The sequence below is a fragment of the Stegostoma tigrinum genome, chromosome 35 (genome assembly GCF_030684315.1).
Source record: "Stegostoma tigrinum isolate sSteTig4 chromosome 35, sSteTig4.hap1, whole genome shotgun sequence".
NCBI lineage: Eukaryota > Metazoa > Chordata > Chondrichthyes > Orectolobiformes > Stegostomatidae > Stegostoma > Stegostoma tigrinum.
Genome location: NC_081388.1, coordinates 6579598 through 6599882, shown reverse-complemented (window position 1 = coordinate 6599882; position 20285 = coordinate 6579598). Strand labels below are relative to the sequence as shown.

The 20285-nt window shown below is 44.8% G+C and overlaps 1 long non-coding RNA gene across 1 annotated transcript in view; it reads right to left on the bottom strand.

Moving 5' to 3' along the window:
- The window catches only part of LOC125447407 (uncharacterized), a 56279-nt gene that overhangs the window by 6612 nt on the left and 29382 nt on the right, over positions 1-20285 (bottom strand). The gene's annotated exons all lie outside the window — the stretch shown is intronic.

Below are 20285 nucleotides of genomic sequence, written 5' to 3'. Positions count from 1 at the left end.
AATAAGTGAGAGAGAGAGAGTATGTGTGACAGAGAGAGAGTGTGTGTGACAGAGAGAGAGTGTGTGTGAGCGAGGGAGAGAGTGTGTGTGAGAGAGAGAGTAAGTGAGAGAGAGAGTGTGTGTGGCAGAGAGAGAGTGTGTGTGAGAGAGAGAGTACGTGAGAGAGAGAGAGAGTGGGTGTGACAGAGAGAGAGTGTGTGTGAGAGAGAGGGAGAGAGCGTGTGTGAGCGAGAGAGTAAGTGAGAGAGAGAGAGTGTGTGTGACAGAGAGAGAGTGTGTGTGAGAGAGGGAGAGACTGTGTGAGAGGGAGAGTTTAACTCTAGAGTCCTATAGAGATTTGTAGTCCATGGAACATAATCTTGTAATATTTTAAAACAGAAGTCAAATATTTCTGTTTGATTCAGGCACAGCATACATTGTTTGCTTCTTCGTTAAGACAACCTACAATTTTTTTTAATGTTACTAGACGACTCATTCTAGATATTTGACATATCTCTATGAAAATTTGTCCAAATTCAATATTCTGTTTACTTCTTTGAAGTTACCAACTATTTTCATGCAGTGAAACCATTGAGACCAAGTATATGCACTTCATCATTTCTCAGAATCCCTTTAAATTTTCAGGTAACCATTCCATTGAAATGTTTTAGAATACGAGGGCATATGAGTCTTAACAAAGTTTTTGTGACAACGTTTATCAGTGGTTTTGAGATTCCTGGCACTCACCATAATTAATATTTCCACAGTACTTCCCCAAGGCTGAAAGGTGTTATTGATGAGTGGCTTGATGGGTTGAGGGTGCCTCATCCATCGCTGTATTGCGACGTTGAAATTCTGCAAGTAGGTTCAGCCTTCAGAGTCTCCAATTTCTTAAAAAACAAACAAGCTCCACCATTCCACATCCAGCAGAATGGACTAATAAGTATTAATCCTCTATGGATTCAAAAAGGGGGTTGGGCATAACCTCCTGCACCAGGATTATGTCATCCATCTCTCCACCTCCTTGAAGGTAGGTAAAGCCAATCCTTTGTTGAGTTTGCCTTTCCTAAACTCCTCCCATAGAGACTTCCACTTTCAACATTCCAATATCCCAATCACTTGAATATTAATAATGAATCAATCTTATCATCTGGAATTAAATATTTACTCATGTGTCAAAACAATGTTTGGAAGTTCACTGTGGCCAGAAAATGAAACTCCAAATATGGTAATTTCTGGCATTAAAATCTACCCAAGGTTCTTTTGGTTTTATTTTTTCCCAATTAATTTTAATCACCTATGGCTAATTTCAAGAAATGAATTTTTACCATGCTTTTAAGATACAAATTCTAGATCAACAATTTGTCGCAGATTTTTGCTTTACACAACACTGATGGTTTCTTGAAAGGGCATTACATTAACCATACATGTCACATAGAGACACAGGCATGCAACATGCTTTCAAATCAGCAGACAGTCCTAAAATGCAAATTAAACCTTCAAAGTATCCCCAGATCTCAAGCTCTAGGGAATCGGAAGACACAAATTGTACAAGATGGCATCAGAGATAATGGGAACTGCAGATGCTGGAGAATTCCAAGATAATAAAATGTGAGGCTGGATGAACACAGCAGGCCCAGCAGCATCTCAGGAGCACAAAAGCTGACGTTTCGGGCCTAGACCCTTCATCAGAGAGGGGGATGGGGAGAGGGTTCTGGAATAAATTGGGAGAGAGGGGGAGGCGGACCGAAGATGGAGAGTAAAGAAGATAGGTGGAGAGAGTATAGGTGGGGAGGTAGGGAGGGGATAGGTCAGTCCAGGGAAGACGGACAGGTCAAGGAGGTGGGATGAGGTTAGTAGGTAGATGGGGGTGCGGCTTGGGGTGGGAGGAAGAACCGGTTAGGGAGGCAGAGACAGGTTGGACTGGTTTTGGGATGCAGTGGGTGGGGGGGAAGAGCTGGGCTGGTTGTGTGGTGCAGTGGGGGGAGGGGACGAACTGGACTGGTTTAGGGATGCAGTAGGGGAAGGGGAGATTTTGAAACTGGTGAAGTCCACATTGATACCATATGGCTGCAGGGTTCCGCCTGGGAACCCTGCAACAGCAACTCATATTCCGCCTGGGAACCCTGCAGCCATATGGTATCAATGTGGACTTCACCAGTTTCAAAATCTCCCCTCCCCCCACTGCACCACACAACCAGCCCAGCTCTTCCCCAACACCCACTGCATCCCAAAACCAGTCCAACCTGTCTCTGCCTCCCTAACCGGTTCTTCCTCTCACCCATCCCTTCCTCCCACCCCAAGCCGCACCCCCAGCTACCTACTAACCTCATCCCACCTCCTTGACCTGTCCGTCTTCCCTGGACTGACCTATCCCCTCCCTACCTCCCACCTATACTCTCTCCACCTATCTTCTTTACTCTCCATCTTCAGCCCGCCTCCCCCTCTCTCCCTATTTATTCCAGTTCCCTCTCCCCATCCCCCTCTCTGATGAAGGGTCTAGGCCCAAAACGTCAGCTTTTGTGCTCCTGAGATGCTGCTTGGCCTGCTGTGTTCATCCAGCCTCACATTTTATTATCTTGTACAAGATGGCATTTGGCAACCAACAAATAAAGGTGCATTCAAACCAGACTACGAAAAAGTTCTGAAGAAGGGTCTCAACCTGAAACATCAGCTTTCCTGCTCTTCTGATGCTGCTTGGCCCGCTGTGTTCACCCAGCTCTACACCTTGTTATCTCAGATTCTCCAGCATCGGCAATTCCTACTATCTCTTGCGAAAAAGTTAACACTTCTGTATTCTTGGAAGTATTCTGAATGACATCTTAAGGTCATTTTGCACTTATTGCCAACATTGCTCATTAAGAAATGTATGGGCTTGAGCAGCTTGATTTTTGTGCAGAACACAGGCCCCCACATTAATTTGCAATGTGCTTCTCGGAATGGGAAACTTTCTTAAGCGAGGTGTTTCGGTGCCAGATTGAGCCGCTTCTAATAATGCAGTTTGTGTTTCTTCTACATTCGCAACAGAGTTGGCAGTGAACTTCTCAGCTTTTGGAAAATCTGGAGCAGGAGCAGGAGGAGGAGGAACACAAGATGTAGTGGCTGGTTGTTCTGTTTGAGAACATTCCCTTTTATCCTATAGCTCTTCAGATACTGCAGACGTTGTCAGTTTCAGCTTCCTAATTCCATAGTTTGCTCCAATTGATGCCTAAAGTACGAAGTGTTCATGGTTTGGTGCAAAAATGAATCTTGCTTTTTAAGGTTACAGTTTATCATTGCATCAGAAATCTTTCGAAGCATTTCTTTGTTTTGCCCTGATTTGGTAGCTTCCGTTAGAGAACTGTGTAAAAACTCATCTTTCTGCACTGGTTTCTGAACAATGTGTTTCAATCTCTTGACTGCCCGAAACAGTTTGGTAACACAGTGTGGAGCTGTGGGAACACAGCAGGCCAGGCAGCATCAGAGGAGCAGGAAAGCTGACATTTCCAGTCGGGGCCCTTCTTGAGAAAATGGGGACGGGGGGTGGGAGCTCCGAAATAAATAGGGAGAGGAGGGGTGCGGCTGGGGAAGGTAGGTGGGATGGTGACAGGTGAGTGCAGGTAGGCAATGGTGGGGATTGGTCAGTGAGGTGGGGAGGGCAGATAGGTGGGAGAGAAGACAGACAGGATGGGTCAGGTAAAGGAGGTGGGGATGTGAGAGAGGATTGGACACGGGATGAGGACGGGGCTGGGAAGGTTTTGAAACTGGTAAAATCCACATTGAGACCATTGGGTCGTAGGTTCTCGAGGCGGAATATGAGGTGCTGATCCTCCAGTTTCCAGGTGATGTCATTGTGACAGTGGAGGAAGCCCAGGAGGGACATGTCGCCCAGGGGGTGGGAAGGGGTGTTGAAATGGTTTGCAACTGGAAGGCGTTATCGTTTGTCACAAACCAAGCGTAGGTCCTCTCCAAAACAGTCTCCGAGCCTCCACTTGGTCGCACCAATGTAGAGGAGGCCAAATCAGGAGCAACAGATGCAGTAGACCAAGTTGACACATGTGCAGGTGGATATCTGTCTGATGTGGGAGGTTTTTTGGGGGCCTGGGAGGAGGTGAGGTAGAAGGTGTAGGGGCAGGTGTAGCACCTCCTGCGGTTGCAGGGAAAGGTGCCAGCAGTGATGGGGCTAGTGAGGAATGTGGAGCGGATGAGGGAGGCGCGGAGTGAGCGGTCCCTATGAAAGGCAGATAAAGGTGGGGAGGGAAACATCTCTTTGGTAGTGGGGTCAGATTGCAGGTGGCGGAAGTGGCAGAGAATGATACGTTGAATCCGGAGGTTAATGGGGTGATATGTGAGGACAAGGGGGATTCTGTCTTTGTTTTTGTTGCGGGGAGGGGCTGTGAGAGCAGAGGTGTGGGAGATGTAAGAGACGCTGTTGAGAGCATTTTCAACCAATGAAGGTGAGAAGTTGCGGTCCTTGGAATAAGTGAACGTCTGGGATCTTCAGGAGAGGAATGCCCTATCTCGGGAGCAGATGCAGCAGAGGCTGAGGAATTGGGAGTAGGGAATTGCACTCTTGTAGGAAGGTTCACGACAGGAGGTGTATTCTAGGTAGCTGTGGGAGTTGGTGGGCTTGAAATAGATCAGCAGGTCTGGCAGCAACTGTGAAGGAGAAAACAGAGTTAACGTTTTGTGTCGTATGTTCAGGGGAAGGGTCACCGGACCTGAAACATTAACTCTGCTTCCTCCTTCACAGATGCTGCCAGACCTGCTGAGCCTTTCCAGCAACTTTGCTTTTGTTCCTGATCTACAGCATCTGCAGTTCTTTTGGGTTTTTTTGGCCTGAAATAGATGTCAGTTTCAAGGTGGTCACCAGAGAAGGAGACAGAGAGGTCCAGGAAGGGGAGGGAGGTATCAGAGATGGTCCAGGTGAATTTGAGGTTGAGGTGGAAGACATTAGTAAAGTTGATGAACTGTTCAAGCTCCTCGTGGGAGCACAAGGCAGTGCCGATACAGTCATCGATATAATGAAGGAAGAGGTGGGAGATAGGGCCAGTGTAGCTGTGGAAGAGGGATTATTCTACGTATCCTACAAAGAGGCAGGCATAGCTTGGGCCTATGCAGGGGCCCAGGGTCACCCCCCGCCTAGTCTGTGGGAAGTGGGAGCAGTTAAAGGAGAGGTTGTTAAGGGTAAGGATGAGTTCGGTTTGGCAGATGAGGGCGTCAGTGGAGGGGGACTGGTCGGGCCTGCGGGAGAAGAAGAGCGGAGGGTTAATTATAGCCCCAAACATTGTGGTATTGGGTTTGATATTGAAGCAATCCGTGTGAAAGGAAGGTGAAGGTTCTGACTGTGTCGCAAACACTGTTTCAGTAACAGGACAGGATACAGTAGATATTGTAGGCAGGTTTAAGGCACATGAATTATGTGAGATGCAATCACCTTGTTTCAAAGCAGTAACATGACTTTTAACAGAATCTGAAAATAAAGGTAAAATTGGATTGATTGCAAAGGTCACAGAGATGTGCTAATTGACTGATCACGTGGGGGACTGGAAATCACGGCATCTTTCAGAAAAGGTGGATGCATTTTACTTTGTGGAATCTACCTATTTGCAGTGGGACATTGGCTGTCAGTAGGAAAGGCAGACACATCTTTAATGAATGAATTCTGATTGAGAACAGTTTTAGCTTCCCTTATGCACTGTCATGTTTTTACTTGCTGTTTTGAAGTGGAGTGGGCACTCTGTCTCCTGTTGGTTTTCCTTTCCTCCCTTCATTTCTGATTTGATCTCTCTGACTTCCATAGGCTTCAAAAAGCATTGTGTTCTCTCCAGATAGCACATGGAGCCCATAGGTATTCCGTCTATCTTACTCCTCTCTATCCCTGCTTTTAGTAATGCCACAAACATTTCCCTTCTGCTTACGTTTTGTTTCACCTTCAAACCTACCGTAACTCCAATTTGTTGTCCATGTTCGTCACTTGTTTGAGTGGACCTTACTGTTCGCTTACTAGCCTCCACATCTTCTAAGCGTCCGAACAAGGAACATACCTGGTCTTGGCCTGGCACTCTTACAATTCCCTACATGTAGAACTCTAAGCTGTTAACAATATCCATCCCATTTGTGGTACACTGTCCTTTCTTTTGGGGAAGCTTGCCTCCTGTAAGCACTCATGTACAGCAGCTTGTATGACTAAACCTGCACATCTGTGAAATTGGCAGCTGCTGTGGTGACCTTATCTGGATATGGTAGGATGCACAAGACATTCCGAGGTGTGCTGCGTTTGTTTTCGCCAAGGAGTTGGGACAAAGCCCTCTCACGGGGTTTTAAGAGGTCACCAAGAACAATTCAAGGGTTACAGAACAACAAGGGTGGCACGGTGGCTCAGTGGTTAGCACTGCAGCCTCACAGCACCGGGGACCCGGGTTCGATTCCAGCCTCGGGTAACTGTCTGTGTGGAGTTTGCACATTCTCCCCGTGTCTGCGTGGGTTTCCTCCGGATGCTCCGGTTTCCTCCCACAGTCCAAAGATGTGCAGGCTAGAGTGGATTGGCCATGCTAAATTGCCTGTAGTGTTCAGAGCTGTGTGCATAATAGGGGGATGGGTCTGGGTGGGATGCTCCAAGCGGCAGTGTGGACTTGTTGGGCCAAAGGGCCTGTTTCCACACTGTAGGGAATCTAATCTAATCTAAACAGATCCCAGTCAGTTTGTTGGTCAGGGGAGTGGGAGTCAGAGAAGCTGACTCTGTGTTGCCACAATCGACTGTTAACTGGCTCCATGAAGCTGAGACAAAGGACAGCCCATGGGCAGTAAGGTTAGAAACTGAGAAACTAGGAGGACGAATAGGCCCTTTGGCCCATCAAGTCCATTCTGCTATTCAACATGATCATAACTGATCTAATCTAATCTAATCTAAACAGATCCCAGTCAGTTTGTTGGTCAGGGGAGTGGGAGTCAGAGAAGCTGACTCTGTGTTGCCACAATCGACTGTTAACTGGCTCCATGAAGCTGAGACAAAGGACAGCCCATGGGCAGTAAGGTTAGAAACTGAGAAACTAGGAGGACGAATAGGCCCTTTGGCCCATCAAGTCCATTCTGCTATTCAACATGATCATAACTGATCCTTTAACTCAACGCCATACTCCCACTCTTCTCATTCCCGTGGACAACTTTAGCCTCAAAAAATCTATCTTTGCTTTCTTATGGTAGATTCAGTGACACAGAATTTTGGAAAATGACAACCAAAACATCTACTTCTTCCATGATCACCCTCCTTAGCATCATCGGATAAGATTAGCACCACCTCTGAATTATTCACCTTTCAGTTCCATTAATCTCTCCAGTGTTGCGTCTATAACTTTTCTTTCATTTTGGTTGGGAATTGTGAGATGCGGTCGAGAATTAAAGTTTGAACTGCGCTGGTTTTAAAGATGAGGTTAGAACAAAAGACATGTTGAGATTGTACAGGGCGTTGCTGAGGCCTCTTCCGGAATACTGTGTCCAGTTCTGGTCGCCCAGTTATAGGAAGGATATTATTAAGCTGGAAAGAGTTCAGAAGAGATTTACCAGGATGGTGCCAGTAGTGGAAGGTTTGAGGTAAAAAGAAAGGCTGGATAGGTTGGGACATTTTTTTCCTGGAGTGTGGAAGATTGAGAGGCGACATGATAGACATTTATAAAATAATGAGGGATATCAATAGAGTTAGTGGCAGTTGTCTTTTTCTTAGAATTGGGGATTTCAAGACTAGGGGGATCATTTTTAAGGTTGGAGAGGAGAGATTTAAACAAGACATAAGAGGTAAATTTTTTACACAAAGGTAGGTTCGCAAGTGGAATGGGTTTCCTGACGAAGTGGTGGATGCAGGTACAATTACAATGTTTAAAAGACATTTGGATGGATACATGAATAGGAAAGGGCTGGAGGGATATAGGCCAGGAGTAGACATCTGGGACAAGTTTATCTTGGGTTCATGTTTGGCATGGACTTGTTGGACCAAAGGAGCTGTATGACTCTATGACTGATGTTTGCTATTGGGAACTGGCCTGGAAAGATAAATCAAGAACACTGTTGATGTTTTGGCACTGAGCGGCTACTCAACTCAGGAACTAGCAGCTGGTTGGATGTTGAAATGGTCAATCAAAGGAGGACTGGCGATGGCCAGCCAACCACAGAGAATGTTGAACAAGAAAGACAGAACAAAGACTGAACTGGCTCTGTCTGTAGTTTGCACAGATTTCAGTCAAGGAAGGTGTTTTTGGTGTGGTTATTTTTAGTTATTTTCTAGTTATTGACTTGTTGACAGCTTTGAGAAAAGAATTCCAGTCCGTAAGAGACTCAGAAAAGTCTCTGGAGGTTTGTAGAAGCTGCTTTCATTAGAACCAGAGAAGACCTACAGTGTGGAAGCAGGTCATTTGGCCCATTGACCCTACACTGGCTCTCTGAAGAGCATTCCGCCAGGCCTACCCCATACCCTATCCTTCCCATGGCTAATCCACCTAGACTGCATGTCCCCAGGCACTATGGGCAATTTAGCATGGCTAATCCACCTATCCTGCACATCTTTGGACTGTGGGAGGAAACCAGAGCACCCTGGGAAAACTCATACAGACATGGGGAGAATATGCAAACTCCATACAAGGGCCTGAGGCTAGATTTGAACCCAGGTCCCTAGTGCCATGAGGGAGCTGTGGTAACCACTGTGCCACCCTACACACCGAGAAAAAAATTATATCTGAGTTGAAACCTCAGATGTGGTCAAAAGTATAATAACTATCTAGTTAAAATCTTCCAATTTTAAGTACATGTGATGGAAAAGTATTAACTGAGATCTCATCAGCCTCACAAAGGCATATTTATATTGATGGCTCTTTGTGTGCAGAAATACGTATTTTGAAATGAATGTTTGCTGCAAACCTATGCCTATTGTCTTGTGCCAATTTAAATACAGCGAGATTGAAGAAATGAATGTTTTCTTGTGCGCTTTGATTTTAATTTATGAAGGGTTAAGAATTATTGATGGCATTAATAAATTATTCCAGTTCTGTTTTTGTGAGTGCACATATCCCAACACATATACGGACTGTATTGTTATATGACTGCATCACATGATAGATAAATTAATAAGAATGAAACGGAGATAATGGGAACTGCAGATGCCGGAGAATCCAAGATAACAAAGTGTGGAGCTGGATGAACACAGCAGGCCAAGAGCTCTGATGAAGGGTCTAGGCCCGAAACATCAGCTTTTGTGCTCCTAAGATGCTGCTTGGCCTGCTGTGTTCATCCAGCTTCACACTTTGTTATCAAGAATGAAATGGAGGTGGCTGAAAACCAAGAGGTAGCCCAAGAAAATCTCAATACAATCGCTAGAAAAAAAAATGCATTTTGCCTGATTGGTGCCGCCCCTTGCATATCTCTTGAATTTACAGAATAGTGAACTTCAAGATTGTGGTACATCTCAAACGGCAAAACTTGCACTGAGACTCTGAAAGAAGTTACCAGGAAGAGGCAATTGAGGAGGATCCCTGCAATGGTTTTCCTTGTGGCAGACAGGTATGTAGTTACCACAACTGTATCCGAGATAACGGGAACTGCAGATGCTGGAGAATCCGAGATAACAAAGTGTGAAGCTGGATGAACACAGCAGGCCAAGCAGCATCTCAGGAGCACAGAAGCTGACGTTTCGGGCCTAGACATAGTTGGATTTGTCTCCGATATTAAAAAATAGTCATAATCACAGTGTCATGAATAGGTAATTATATTATAGGTCTTGCGAAAAGCTAACTTTTCTTTGAGTCGGCACAAAGAGCCTTAAAAAGTGGCTGCCAAAAATCACCTGAACTCTCTTGTGGATTCAACTGCGAAAAGCCAAATGAAGAAACCAGACTGCTTATCTCAAGAAGGATCTCAAAGGAAATCTGAAAGACATTTGAAATTCAATGAGCTTTGGACAACAGATTGGAAACTGCTGGTGTGAAGGGTGTGATAAGATCAGAGTTTTTGCAATCATGGCCAGAAATCTGAGTTTTTTTTATTATTTAGTGCAATGTGGGAGTTGCTGGCTGGGTCAACATTTGTTGTTCACCCCTGGTTACCCCTAAGTAGGTAGTGGTGAGCTGCCTCCTTGACCTGCTGCAGTTCATTTGTATTGGTGCACCCACAATTCCCTTAGAGCGGGGGTGCAAGAAGTTTGATTCGGCCACACTGAAGAGCATTGATATATTTGGAAGTCAGGATGGCTAATAATTCTAAAGAGAATTAAGTGGTAGTGCTCCCACATATCTACAGCTCTGAAGATGGGTCTAGGCCCAAAACATTAGCTTTGCTCCTGCTCTGATGGTGCTTGGTCTGCTGTGTTCATCCAGCTCTACACCTTGTTGCCTCTTATCTATAGCCCTTCCTGATTCTTCTAGATGGTAGTGGTCGTGGGTTTGGAAGGTGCTGTCTAAGGAGCCTTGGTGAATTTCTGCAATGCATCTTGTAGACGGTACACACTGCTGCTACTGAGTGTCGGTTGTGGAGGGAGTGAATGTTTGTAGGTGTGAAGCCAGTCAAACGGCTGCTTTGTCCTGGATAGTGTCAGGTTTCTTGAGTGTTGTTGGGGCTGCACTTATCCACACAAGTGGGGAGTATTTTATCACACTCCTAGCTGGTGCTTTGTAGACGATGGACAGGCTTCGTGGAGTGAGAAAGTGAGTTAGTCCCCACAGGATTCTTTACTTCTGAGCTGCTTTTGAAGCCACAGCATTTACATGGCTAGTCAGTTCAGTTTCTAATCATGGAAATCCCCAGGGATGTTGATAGTGGGGAATTCAGTGATGGTAACACTATTGAATGTCAAGGGACAGGAGTTAGATTGTTTCTTTTGGAGATGGTCATGGCTTGGCATATGTGTGGCACAAGTGTTACTTGTCGCTTGTCATCCCATGCCTGGATATTGTCCAAATCTTGTTGCATTTGAACTTGGAGTGTTTCAGTTTCTGAGGAGTGCAAATAGTGCTTAATATTCTGCAATCATCAGTGAAGGAGGGATCGAGGGAAGGTCATTGATGAAGCAGCCGAAAATGGTCAGATCATCAAATGGCTTCAAATGAACTCCAGCATGAGTTCTCTGCCTGTTTGTTTGAAAAGAATGTCCCTCTGGAGTTGTATATTGAGTTTTTGGACAATATAAGAAACACACTGAAAACTATTTGTGCAAAGACTTCAGAAGAATTTGAGAAGACCGCTCCAGGCCACAGCTTTCAGATAAGTAATTGTGAATAACGTACAAGCACTAGGTTTTCTCTGTGTACCAGGCATCATAGAGGGAAGGTTTTAAGAAATCAACCCCATTATAAACAGCATAGCTTCTTATTTTCCTGTGTTTTTGATTGTGGACTGAAATGGGAAAAGGGCTATTTTTTAAGGGATTGCTGCACATCAAGAAAAAAAGCTGCCAAATGTTTTTTCTAAGTGCTATTTACACTGCTGTTTGTTAAACCAGTAAAAGAAGTTTAATTGCCAAGAAACTGGACTAGGGGTATAAATTGTTACAGAGATAGTAGGAACTGCCGATGCTGGAGAATCTGAGATAACAAGGTGTAGAACTGGATGAACACAACAGGCCAAGCAGCATCAGAGGAGCAGGAAGGCTGGCGTTTCGGGTCTAGACCCTTCTTCAGAAATCTGAACAATATAAGAGACACACTGAAAAAAGAAGGGGAACCGCCGCATTTGCTCCCAGGATGAGGCATTCCATTCCTGTACTTCACAGATGTCCTCATTTTTCAAGGACTACAACATCCCCCCCGTCAATGGTCAAGAATGCTCTCAACTGTGTCTCCCACATTTCCTGCAACTCATCCTCACACCCCCTCCCCGCAATAAAAACCAAAATGAAATCCCCCTCGTCTTCACGTACTGCCCCACCAACCTCCGGATACAACGCATCATCCTCCGACACTTCCACCATCTACAATCCGACCCCACCGCCAAAGACATTTTTCCATCCCCACTCTTATCTGCCTTACGGAGAAACCACTCTCTCCATGGCTCCCTTGTCTGCTCCACACTCCCCTCCAACCCCACCACACCCGGCACCTTCCCCTGCAACTGCAGGAAGTGCTACACCTGCCCCTACACCTCCTGCCTCACCCCCATCCCAGGCCCCAAGATGACTTTCCACATCAAGCAGATGTTCACCTGCACATCGCCAATGTGGTATACTGCATCTGCTGTCCCCGTTGTGGCCTCCTCTACATTGGGGAAACCAAGCGGAGGCTTCGGGACCGCTTTGCAGAACACCTCCGCTCGGTTCGCAATAAACGACTGCACCTCCCAGTCGCGAAACATTTTAACTCCCCTTCCCATTCCACAGACGACATGTCCATCCTGGGCCTCCTGCAGTGCCATAATGATGCCACCTGAAAGTTGCAGGAACAGCAACTCATATTCCACTTGGGAACCCTGCAGCCGAATGGTATCAATGTGGACTTCACAAGCTTCAAAATCTCCCCCTCCCCCACTGCATCCCAAAACCAGCCCAGCTCATCTCCACCTCCCTAACCTGTCCTTCCTCCCACCTATCCCCTCCTCCCACCTCAAGCTCCACTCCCATCTCCTACCTACTCACCTCATCCTGCCCCCTTGACCTGTCTGTCCTCCCTGGACTGACCTATCTCCCCCCTACCTCCCCACCTACGCTCACCTTTACTGGCTCCATCCCTGCCTCTTTGACCAGTCTGTCTCCTCCCCACCTATCTCCTCCTCTATCCATCTTCTATCCACCACCCCCTCTCTATTTATTTCTGAACCCCCTTGCCCTCCCTGTCTCTAAAGAAGGGTCCAGGCCTGAAACATCAGCTTTCCTGCTCCTATGATGCTGCTTGGCCTGCTGTGTTCATCCAACTCCACGCTTTGTTATCTTGGGCTAGGGGTGTGTTTGAAGGGAGATCCAGCCAGCAACAATTAGCTGATTGGTCTTTAGAAGGGTGAACAGTTGACAACAATCATATGATAGGCTCTGGAGCAGCTGAACAGCCTGCGCATGTCAATGATACTGCCACAAACCTTTAGATCTCCAGAAGGGGAAGCAGCGTTCTTGACTGTGCATTAAATAAATGCCTCAAGCCTGAAGAAAGGTGGCTTATTTTCCCTCATTAGTTGCTGAAAGCTATTGCTTTTAACCAATAAGTCAAGGAACTTACAATCTGTGAATCAGTCACTCTGTGCCTCCTGCAAGGAAGTGAAAAACAGCTGGAAATGGAAAGAGACAAAGAGAAGCAGCAAGTCCTGATGAGCAAAAAGATTACTTAAGCAAAGGCATTGAACTTCCCAGCCCCTTCACTACAACACCTGTGTGTGTGTTTGTGTGTGTGTGTGTGTGTGTGTGTGTGTGTGTGTGTACGCATGCGTGTCTGTCTGTCTGACTGTGTATGTGGGGGTTGGTCATAAGGGGATGTGATTTCAACTGATAGAGTTGTACATCGATGCTTTGTGCTTGTTTGCCTGTTAGTGAGAAACTATTTATCTGCAAAAAACACATTCTTGTTCAGCACAGAAAGTCAGTTGGTGCTTCTGTTAACCTGTGTCTAACAGGGCAGGTGAATTGACTAGATTTGGATACTTCGATAAAATCTTTAGCATTTATGACATTTGCAGGAACAGCCTGATGTCCAGCTCAGTGAGAGATAACAATACTCTGCTGGAGAGGAATACCGGCAGTCTTCACTTTCACACTGGCACAACCAGTAAAGAAAAGGAACTCCCCAAAGTTCCTTGACCTACTCAGTCCACCTACATTGGCTGACTGACTTGAAAAGCTACTGAAGCCACTGTGAGAAACAGTACCTGCTCACAAATTCAGCCTGAGACAAAGCCTTGGAAACAAGACAATTTTATTCTGTACGATCTTTCAAGAAAGGGTGTCTGCTAGGCAGGCACACACTACAAAGCATGTTAAACATTCTTATACAGTTTACAAGTTGCGGAATCACGCCTCCCTGCTCCCATTGGTCTTCTCTTATCCTATCATTCCCCGTCCTGTCGGACAGCCCTTGTTTATTGTTCCTTTTCTGCCGGCCGAAGGCCCCATTCCCTTGTTTACTGCAATCCTTATTTGCTATCCTAAAGAGCGCTAGACATGCTGTACGTGTGAATTGTCAGGTTTGCAGAAATAAGCCTCTGCTACAACACCCTTATCTCTACCACGTCCTTGTCTGCAGAAACAATATTTCTGGTCGTGCTAACTGCCGCCTTTGCAGAACCTAATCTCTGGCTAATGATAAACTTCTGCTACAAAATCTTGTGACTATAATGTTCTTCTTTTGCAAGACCTCACCATTCATCCTTAGCTGCAGAAACAACATTTCTAATCTCTCACAATACTAAACAGAGTTCTTCAAGCTCAATCGTTCATTGCAGATAACCAACACTTCAAAACACAACCTACTGGCCTTTGCTGAATGGTAAAGAACTAAAACTGTATTCCAATCTTTGCAAATATTTTTATCATTATCTGCATTTAATTTTTGCATGCATTTCATCACTAACTTTATCAATTCACAGCAATATTTGGTAATAAACTTATTTTATGTTGTCCAAGACAACATCTTTGCTGTTGGCTTTTAAGCTAAGCCACTCAAAAATTAATGGGGGCTACGTACAAGTAAGGAGCTAGATAAGCATGCACATTCATTCTTAGCCCATGGGTCACTTTTACGAAATGCATTAATTTACATAATGGAATGTACTCATATAGACAGCAAGAACTTCATGGAAATAATATTTTTTAAAACAAAGGACACCGGCTAAAGCAACAACAATGTTAATTTACAAAGAGCAAACTGCTTGAATGGAGACACCAAGTCTGTGACTATGTGCAAATAATTTGCATGACCCAATTTGTAGGTGCAAAGGAAAAATTGGTTTTGGACAATTAGTGGGATCTTGGCTCTGGGCAACAGCTACTGCGCATTCTCTCCTCTCTCTCTCTCTCTCATTCCCTCATCAAAATTTGCATAGAAAATCCACTTGAAATGCTTATCACCTTAAAGTGGAGGATTCTTAAAGGAGAAGTTTGTACCTGCATCACGGTTTCCAGAAAAAGAGGTCTCAGCCAGCCATAACTGATCTAGGAAGAACCCTCAGTGCTTATGTGGAAAATGATTTAAGATGTTCAACAATATTTGGATAAAATTTGTGATCAATTTAACTGTTATGCCGCCAAAGTGTATTTAATATAACATTCTGCAGATTGTAATGTTCTTTTGTTCCAGGCTTTTAGGAGGCTGTGTGTAAGTTACAGAAAAGAATGGAAGTTGGATTTTAAACCTATTGTTAACTTTCATTGTGATCAGAGATAATGGGAACTGCAGATGCTGCAGAATCCGAGATAACAAAGTGTGGAGCTGGATGAAGACAGCAGGCCAAGCAGCATCTTGAGAGCACACATCGTTTGTCAAGCTTCAACAGCAATTATGGGGTTAAATGTTTCTCTGATGCTAAACTTATAAGGGGCAAAAGCAATAAAGCAACTTCTATTGAGAACATGAGTCACCTGCATTGTTAAATGAAGAGGCCATTCAGATCCTCAAGTCTAATCCACCATTCAGTGAGATATAGAAGATCTGTGGCCTAATTCCATAAGGTCCTTTGGCCCATAAACAGTATCACAGACACATTTCCTGAGAATATTTTGCTGGAAAATTGGTATCTAGCACCCACTTTGATCTTCCTAGTCTTTTCTGGTCAGGTTCTCAATGTTGATGTTACTTCTACAGCGGAAAACAACACATTCCTGGCTCCCAAGCTGATCTTTATGTCAACGATTTTCTCTCTGTCTGTGACAGGGCTGAATGGATGTTATCTGGGAACAACTGGTTGCAAAAATAGCCTACTCTCTTTCTCAGTAAGATCACAATATTGTGTTTAATTATTGCGGTGTCTTCAATTCCAGTCCTTCTTTATAGTATCAGTCCTATTGTAGACAGTACTGTGATTGTGACACAGTTAAAACAGTAACTGAACTGCTTGAAACTCAGTATTGGTGAAGATATCCCTGGTTTACCAGTACATATTGTGTAAACGCTTGACATTTGAATGAAATCCCTAAAAGAGGGTTGGTTTAGAATACTTCATAAAACTTGAGTATTTTTTCCAATCAATTGGTTCGTTGTTAGCTAACTTAAGGAACCTGGTTGACTTGTTTCAGATACTGAGCTATATATTATCTTACACATTGGCAGTAATACCTTCCTTTTAAATTTAAAGTTAATTAACATAGAATTCCTACAGTGCAGAAACAGGCCATTCAGCCCCTCAATCTACCAACACTCTGAAGAGCATCTCACCCAGAAACCGTCCCACTCCAACCCAATCCCTGTAATTCCCATGGACTATCCACCTAACCTGCACATCTTTGGAATGTGGGAGGAATCCCACACAGTCACAAAGGGAATGCGTAAACTGCACAAACAGTTGCTCCAGGGTGGAATTGATCCTGCGTCCCTGGCGCTGTGAGGCAGCAACAATCGTGTCCCAGCATGTGCTCTACCTCCCATATGAGGTAGTGTAGCTCTGCCAGGAGAGTATCAACATCATATTTCAGGGATTCCATCTGCTGTAGTGGCTTGGTGGCTTTTTCAGCTTTGCTCCAAACTGAACGAGCATCGAGATCAAGCCAGATGGGGCACTAATGCACAGAGTCAAGGATACATTGAGTCAAAGGCAGGGTCTTGGTTGAGGAGTTCTTCAAAATTCTCTTTCAAGGCAACTCTGCCTCCCTGTCCTTCATGAGTTTCCCTCAGTGCTTAGCTGCCAGTAGTATGTGCCATTGAATATTTGGATCAGAGATCATCTCAAGATCGCTGATGAAACATCATACATCATTGGTTTCTGCATGTCAATGAATTACTCAACTTCCTCCATTCACCATTTGCTCTTTATGTTTTCACAGGTTTAATGCTTTACCACAGCTTTCAGCCACCTGTAGAATTTCTGCTTATCCCTTGAGCCATTAGAACAAAAGCTCATTAGACATAGGAGCAGGATAAGGACATTCAGCCTAATAATGTTGAAGTTTCCAATCAATTACAACTTTGTGCTTATATTCTTGTAGGTCCTGTATCTCTCTGTCATTTTCACCAGTCACAGTGTTTGTTGATAGAGAGACCGGGCCTTATTTGCAGCAATTTATCTTGATGAATCTTAAGTTGGAATAGGCACACTGATATTACTAGATCAGTAACATAACCACAATGTTGCATCTTCCATATTGTGGAGTAGCATAGGGTTTGTGAAAGATGCTATTATAGAATAAGGGCAGGATGTGCAAAAAGTGATAACGTAGGAGGATTTGAAGGCGATGCATGGGTTAATACCATGTGTGGGACATGTGCCAAATATCACAGCTCAACTAGGACTTTTCAAACAGCAACACTGAAGGTACAACCACAAATTTACATCACTCAGTTTTTCCAAGTTGTAAAACTCTCCTGGTATTCCAACTACGTAACAATGCAACATATATATTAATATGAGATATTTTAGAGCTTGAAATGTGAACTGGTGGTACACGTGTTTGGGTCTGTGTTTGTGAGAGTGTTTAATAATCAACTTGTCAGTCTTTCTGGAGGAATGCTTTTTATAAAACCCCTTATGACGGAGAGCGAGCTCCATCAGACTGTGGGATGTAGGAGCAGAAGTAGGCCATTCAACCCATCGAGTCCGTTCCTCTGTTCAATTAGAACTTGACTGATCTGATAATCCTCAGCTGCACTTTCCTGCTTTTGCTCCATAACCCTGATTCCTTTATTGATCTCAGTCTTGAATATACTTTGCTACGCAGTGTTGACAGTCCTCTGTGGTAAAGACATCCACAGATTCGCTGCGTCTGAGAGAAAATAATTTTATCTTATTTCTGTCTTAAGCAAGTAACACACCTGATTTAATGAGGTTGTGCCCTCTGTTTCTAGACACTTCCAAAAGGAGGAACAACCTCTCAGTATTGACCCTGTCAAGTTCCTTAAGATTCTTGCATGTTTCAACAATGTCTCTTTATTCTTTAGAACATGTCCAACACATTTAACTTCTCCTGACAAAACCTGCTAATGGGCACAATGAGTCTGTGAAAATGGGTTAGATTTTACTGAAAGCAGCCATGTCATGACAGGACTTAGTGTGTGGGAGTGAGTAAAGGATATGGAGGAAGATGTTCAGGCGCTAAAATTATTGAACATGATATTCAGACCTGATAGCTGTGGAAAATGAGATGCTGGTCTTCCAGCTTGTACTAAACTTTGCTGGAGAACTGCAGCAAGCCCGAGGTAGTGATGTTGGCCTGGGAATACAGTGATGTGTTGAAGTAGCAGGCAAAAGAAAGCTCAGGTCATTTTTTGCAAACAGAATGTAGTGTTCCGTAAAGTGGTCGGCTAATCTGTATTTTGTCTCCCCATTGTCGAGGAGACCACTTTGTCAGCAGCGAATACACAATAGACTGGATTGAGTGAAGTGCATGGAAATTTCTGCTTCACCTGGAAGGTGAGCTTGGGGCCTTGGATGGTGGGGAGGGAGAAGACAGAGGAAGAGTGGCCCAGGGTATCCCAGAAGAAGCAGTCCCTTGTAAAGGCTGAAAGAAGTGAAATATGTGTCTATTGACGGTATCCCTTTGGAGTGACGGAAATAGGAACTTATGATCCTATGGATGCGAATGCTCATGGGTAAAAAGTGAGGAGCAGGGACTCTGTCAGCGTTGTGGGAGGGAAGAGAATGGCAGGCGGCAGAAGTTCAGGAAATGAGTGGGACACAACAGAGGGCACTGTCAACCATGGTGGCAGGGAATCCTTGGCTGAGGAAAAACGTGGGCATTTCTCAGGTCCTGCTGCGGCAGGTCTCATTACGAGAATGGTTGCCACAGAGACAGAGAAACTGAGAGGATGGATTAGAGTCTTTACAGGAAGCAGAGGGTGAAGATGTATAGTCTCCTGTTCTCTCCTCTCCTGCTTGAGGAGTTCCAGTTGTAGCATGTTTGCCTGCCCATTTATTCATCAACTGCCATGATCTCATTGAATGACAGAGCAGACTCAATGGGCTGAATAGTGTACTTCTGCTCCTATATTTTATGGTCCTTGCTTGAGAAGTTTTTAAATGCACCTGTGAGTCTGTCAAGGAATGTGGGCATGTAATCCAACAATGAGGATTCATCTTTTTGCCTTAACAATATTTCCAAAATCAATATTAATGGATCTCAAACCTCATGACCATTGACCAATTCCAACGGATTAAATCCAGTAGATTTATTCAGGAAATCTCTGGAGCAAGTCAACTATGTCCACAGGTAATTTCGTAACAACTTTTGCTTCCACTGTTCCACACAGGAAGTGGCAGCATGGTGTCTCAGTGGTTAGCACAGCTGCCTCACTGCATCAGGGACCTAGGTTCACTTCTCAACCTTGGGCATCTGTGTGTAGTTTGCATATTCTCCTTGTGTCTGCATGGGTTCCCTCTTACAGTCCAAAAATTTTTAGGCAAGGTAGATTGCCGATGCTAAATTGCCCATAGTGTCCAGGGATGCATAGGCCAGGTGGGTTAGCCATCGGAGGTCTGGGGTCACAGAGATAGGGTAGGGGTGCGGGATGCCTTCCAGAGGGTTGAGATGGGCCCAATGGCCTGCTTCCACACTGTATGGATTCGATAATTCTATGACAACAAATCAAATTACATTTGGACACTAAAATAGAAATTGCTCAAAAAACTCAACAGGTCTCGCTGAAATAACTCCAAGAGACCGGTATTGTGTCACCAGGTGACCCTTTACTTACAACATGGAGGGTCTTTGGCATTGATCCAGGTCATAGAGTGAACAGAGCTTCTGTCACTCCTGTTACGCCAGTCAGCCAGTGCTCCCTGATTGGGTAGGTTAACAGCCCCCATCAGAGAACTCCTATTCTCTGAGACAATGGGAACTGCAGATGCTGGAGAATCCGAGATAACAAGGTGTGAAGCTGGATGAACACAGCAGGCCAAGCTGGATCTCAGGAGCAGGAAAGCTGACGTTTTGGGCCTAGATCATTCATCAGAAACGAGGTCCACCCACTGACCTCATTACAGTCTCTACAGTAGTAACTTCTGCAGATTGAAAGGCAGTGTTAATGTTTCGGATCCAGTGATCCTTCCTGAGAACTGGCAAGGGGTGCAGATTGTGAGTACATGGGACAGGGTGACTCGGGGGCTGGCCTGTGGGTGGAGGGGCTTGGGCAGCTGGAAATGGGCGGGGCCTGTGCATGAATGAGTGGGGATGATGTGTTGTGGCATCATATGTTGTGGGCGTGATCTATTTGGTGAAGGGCGGG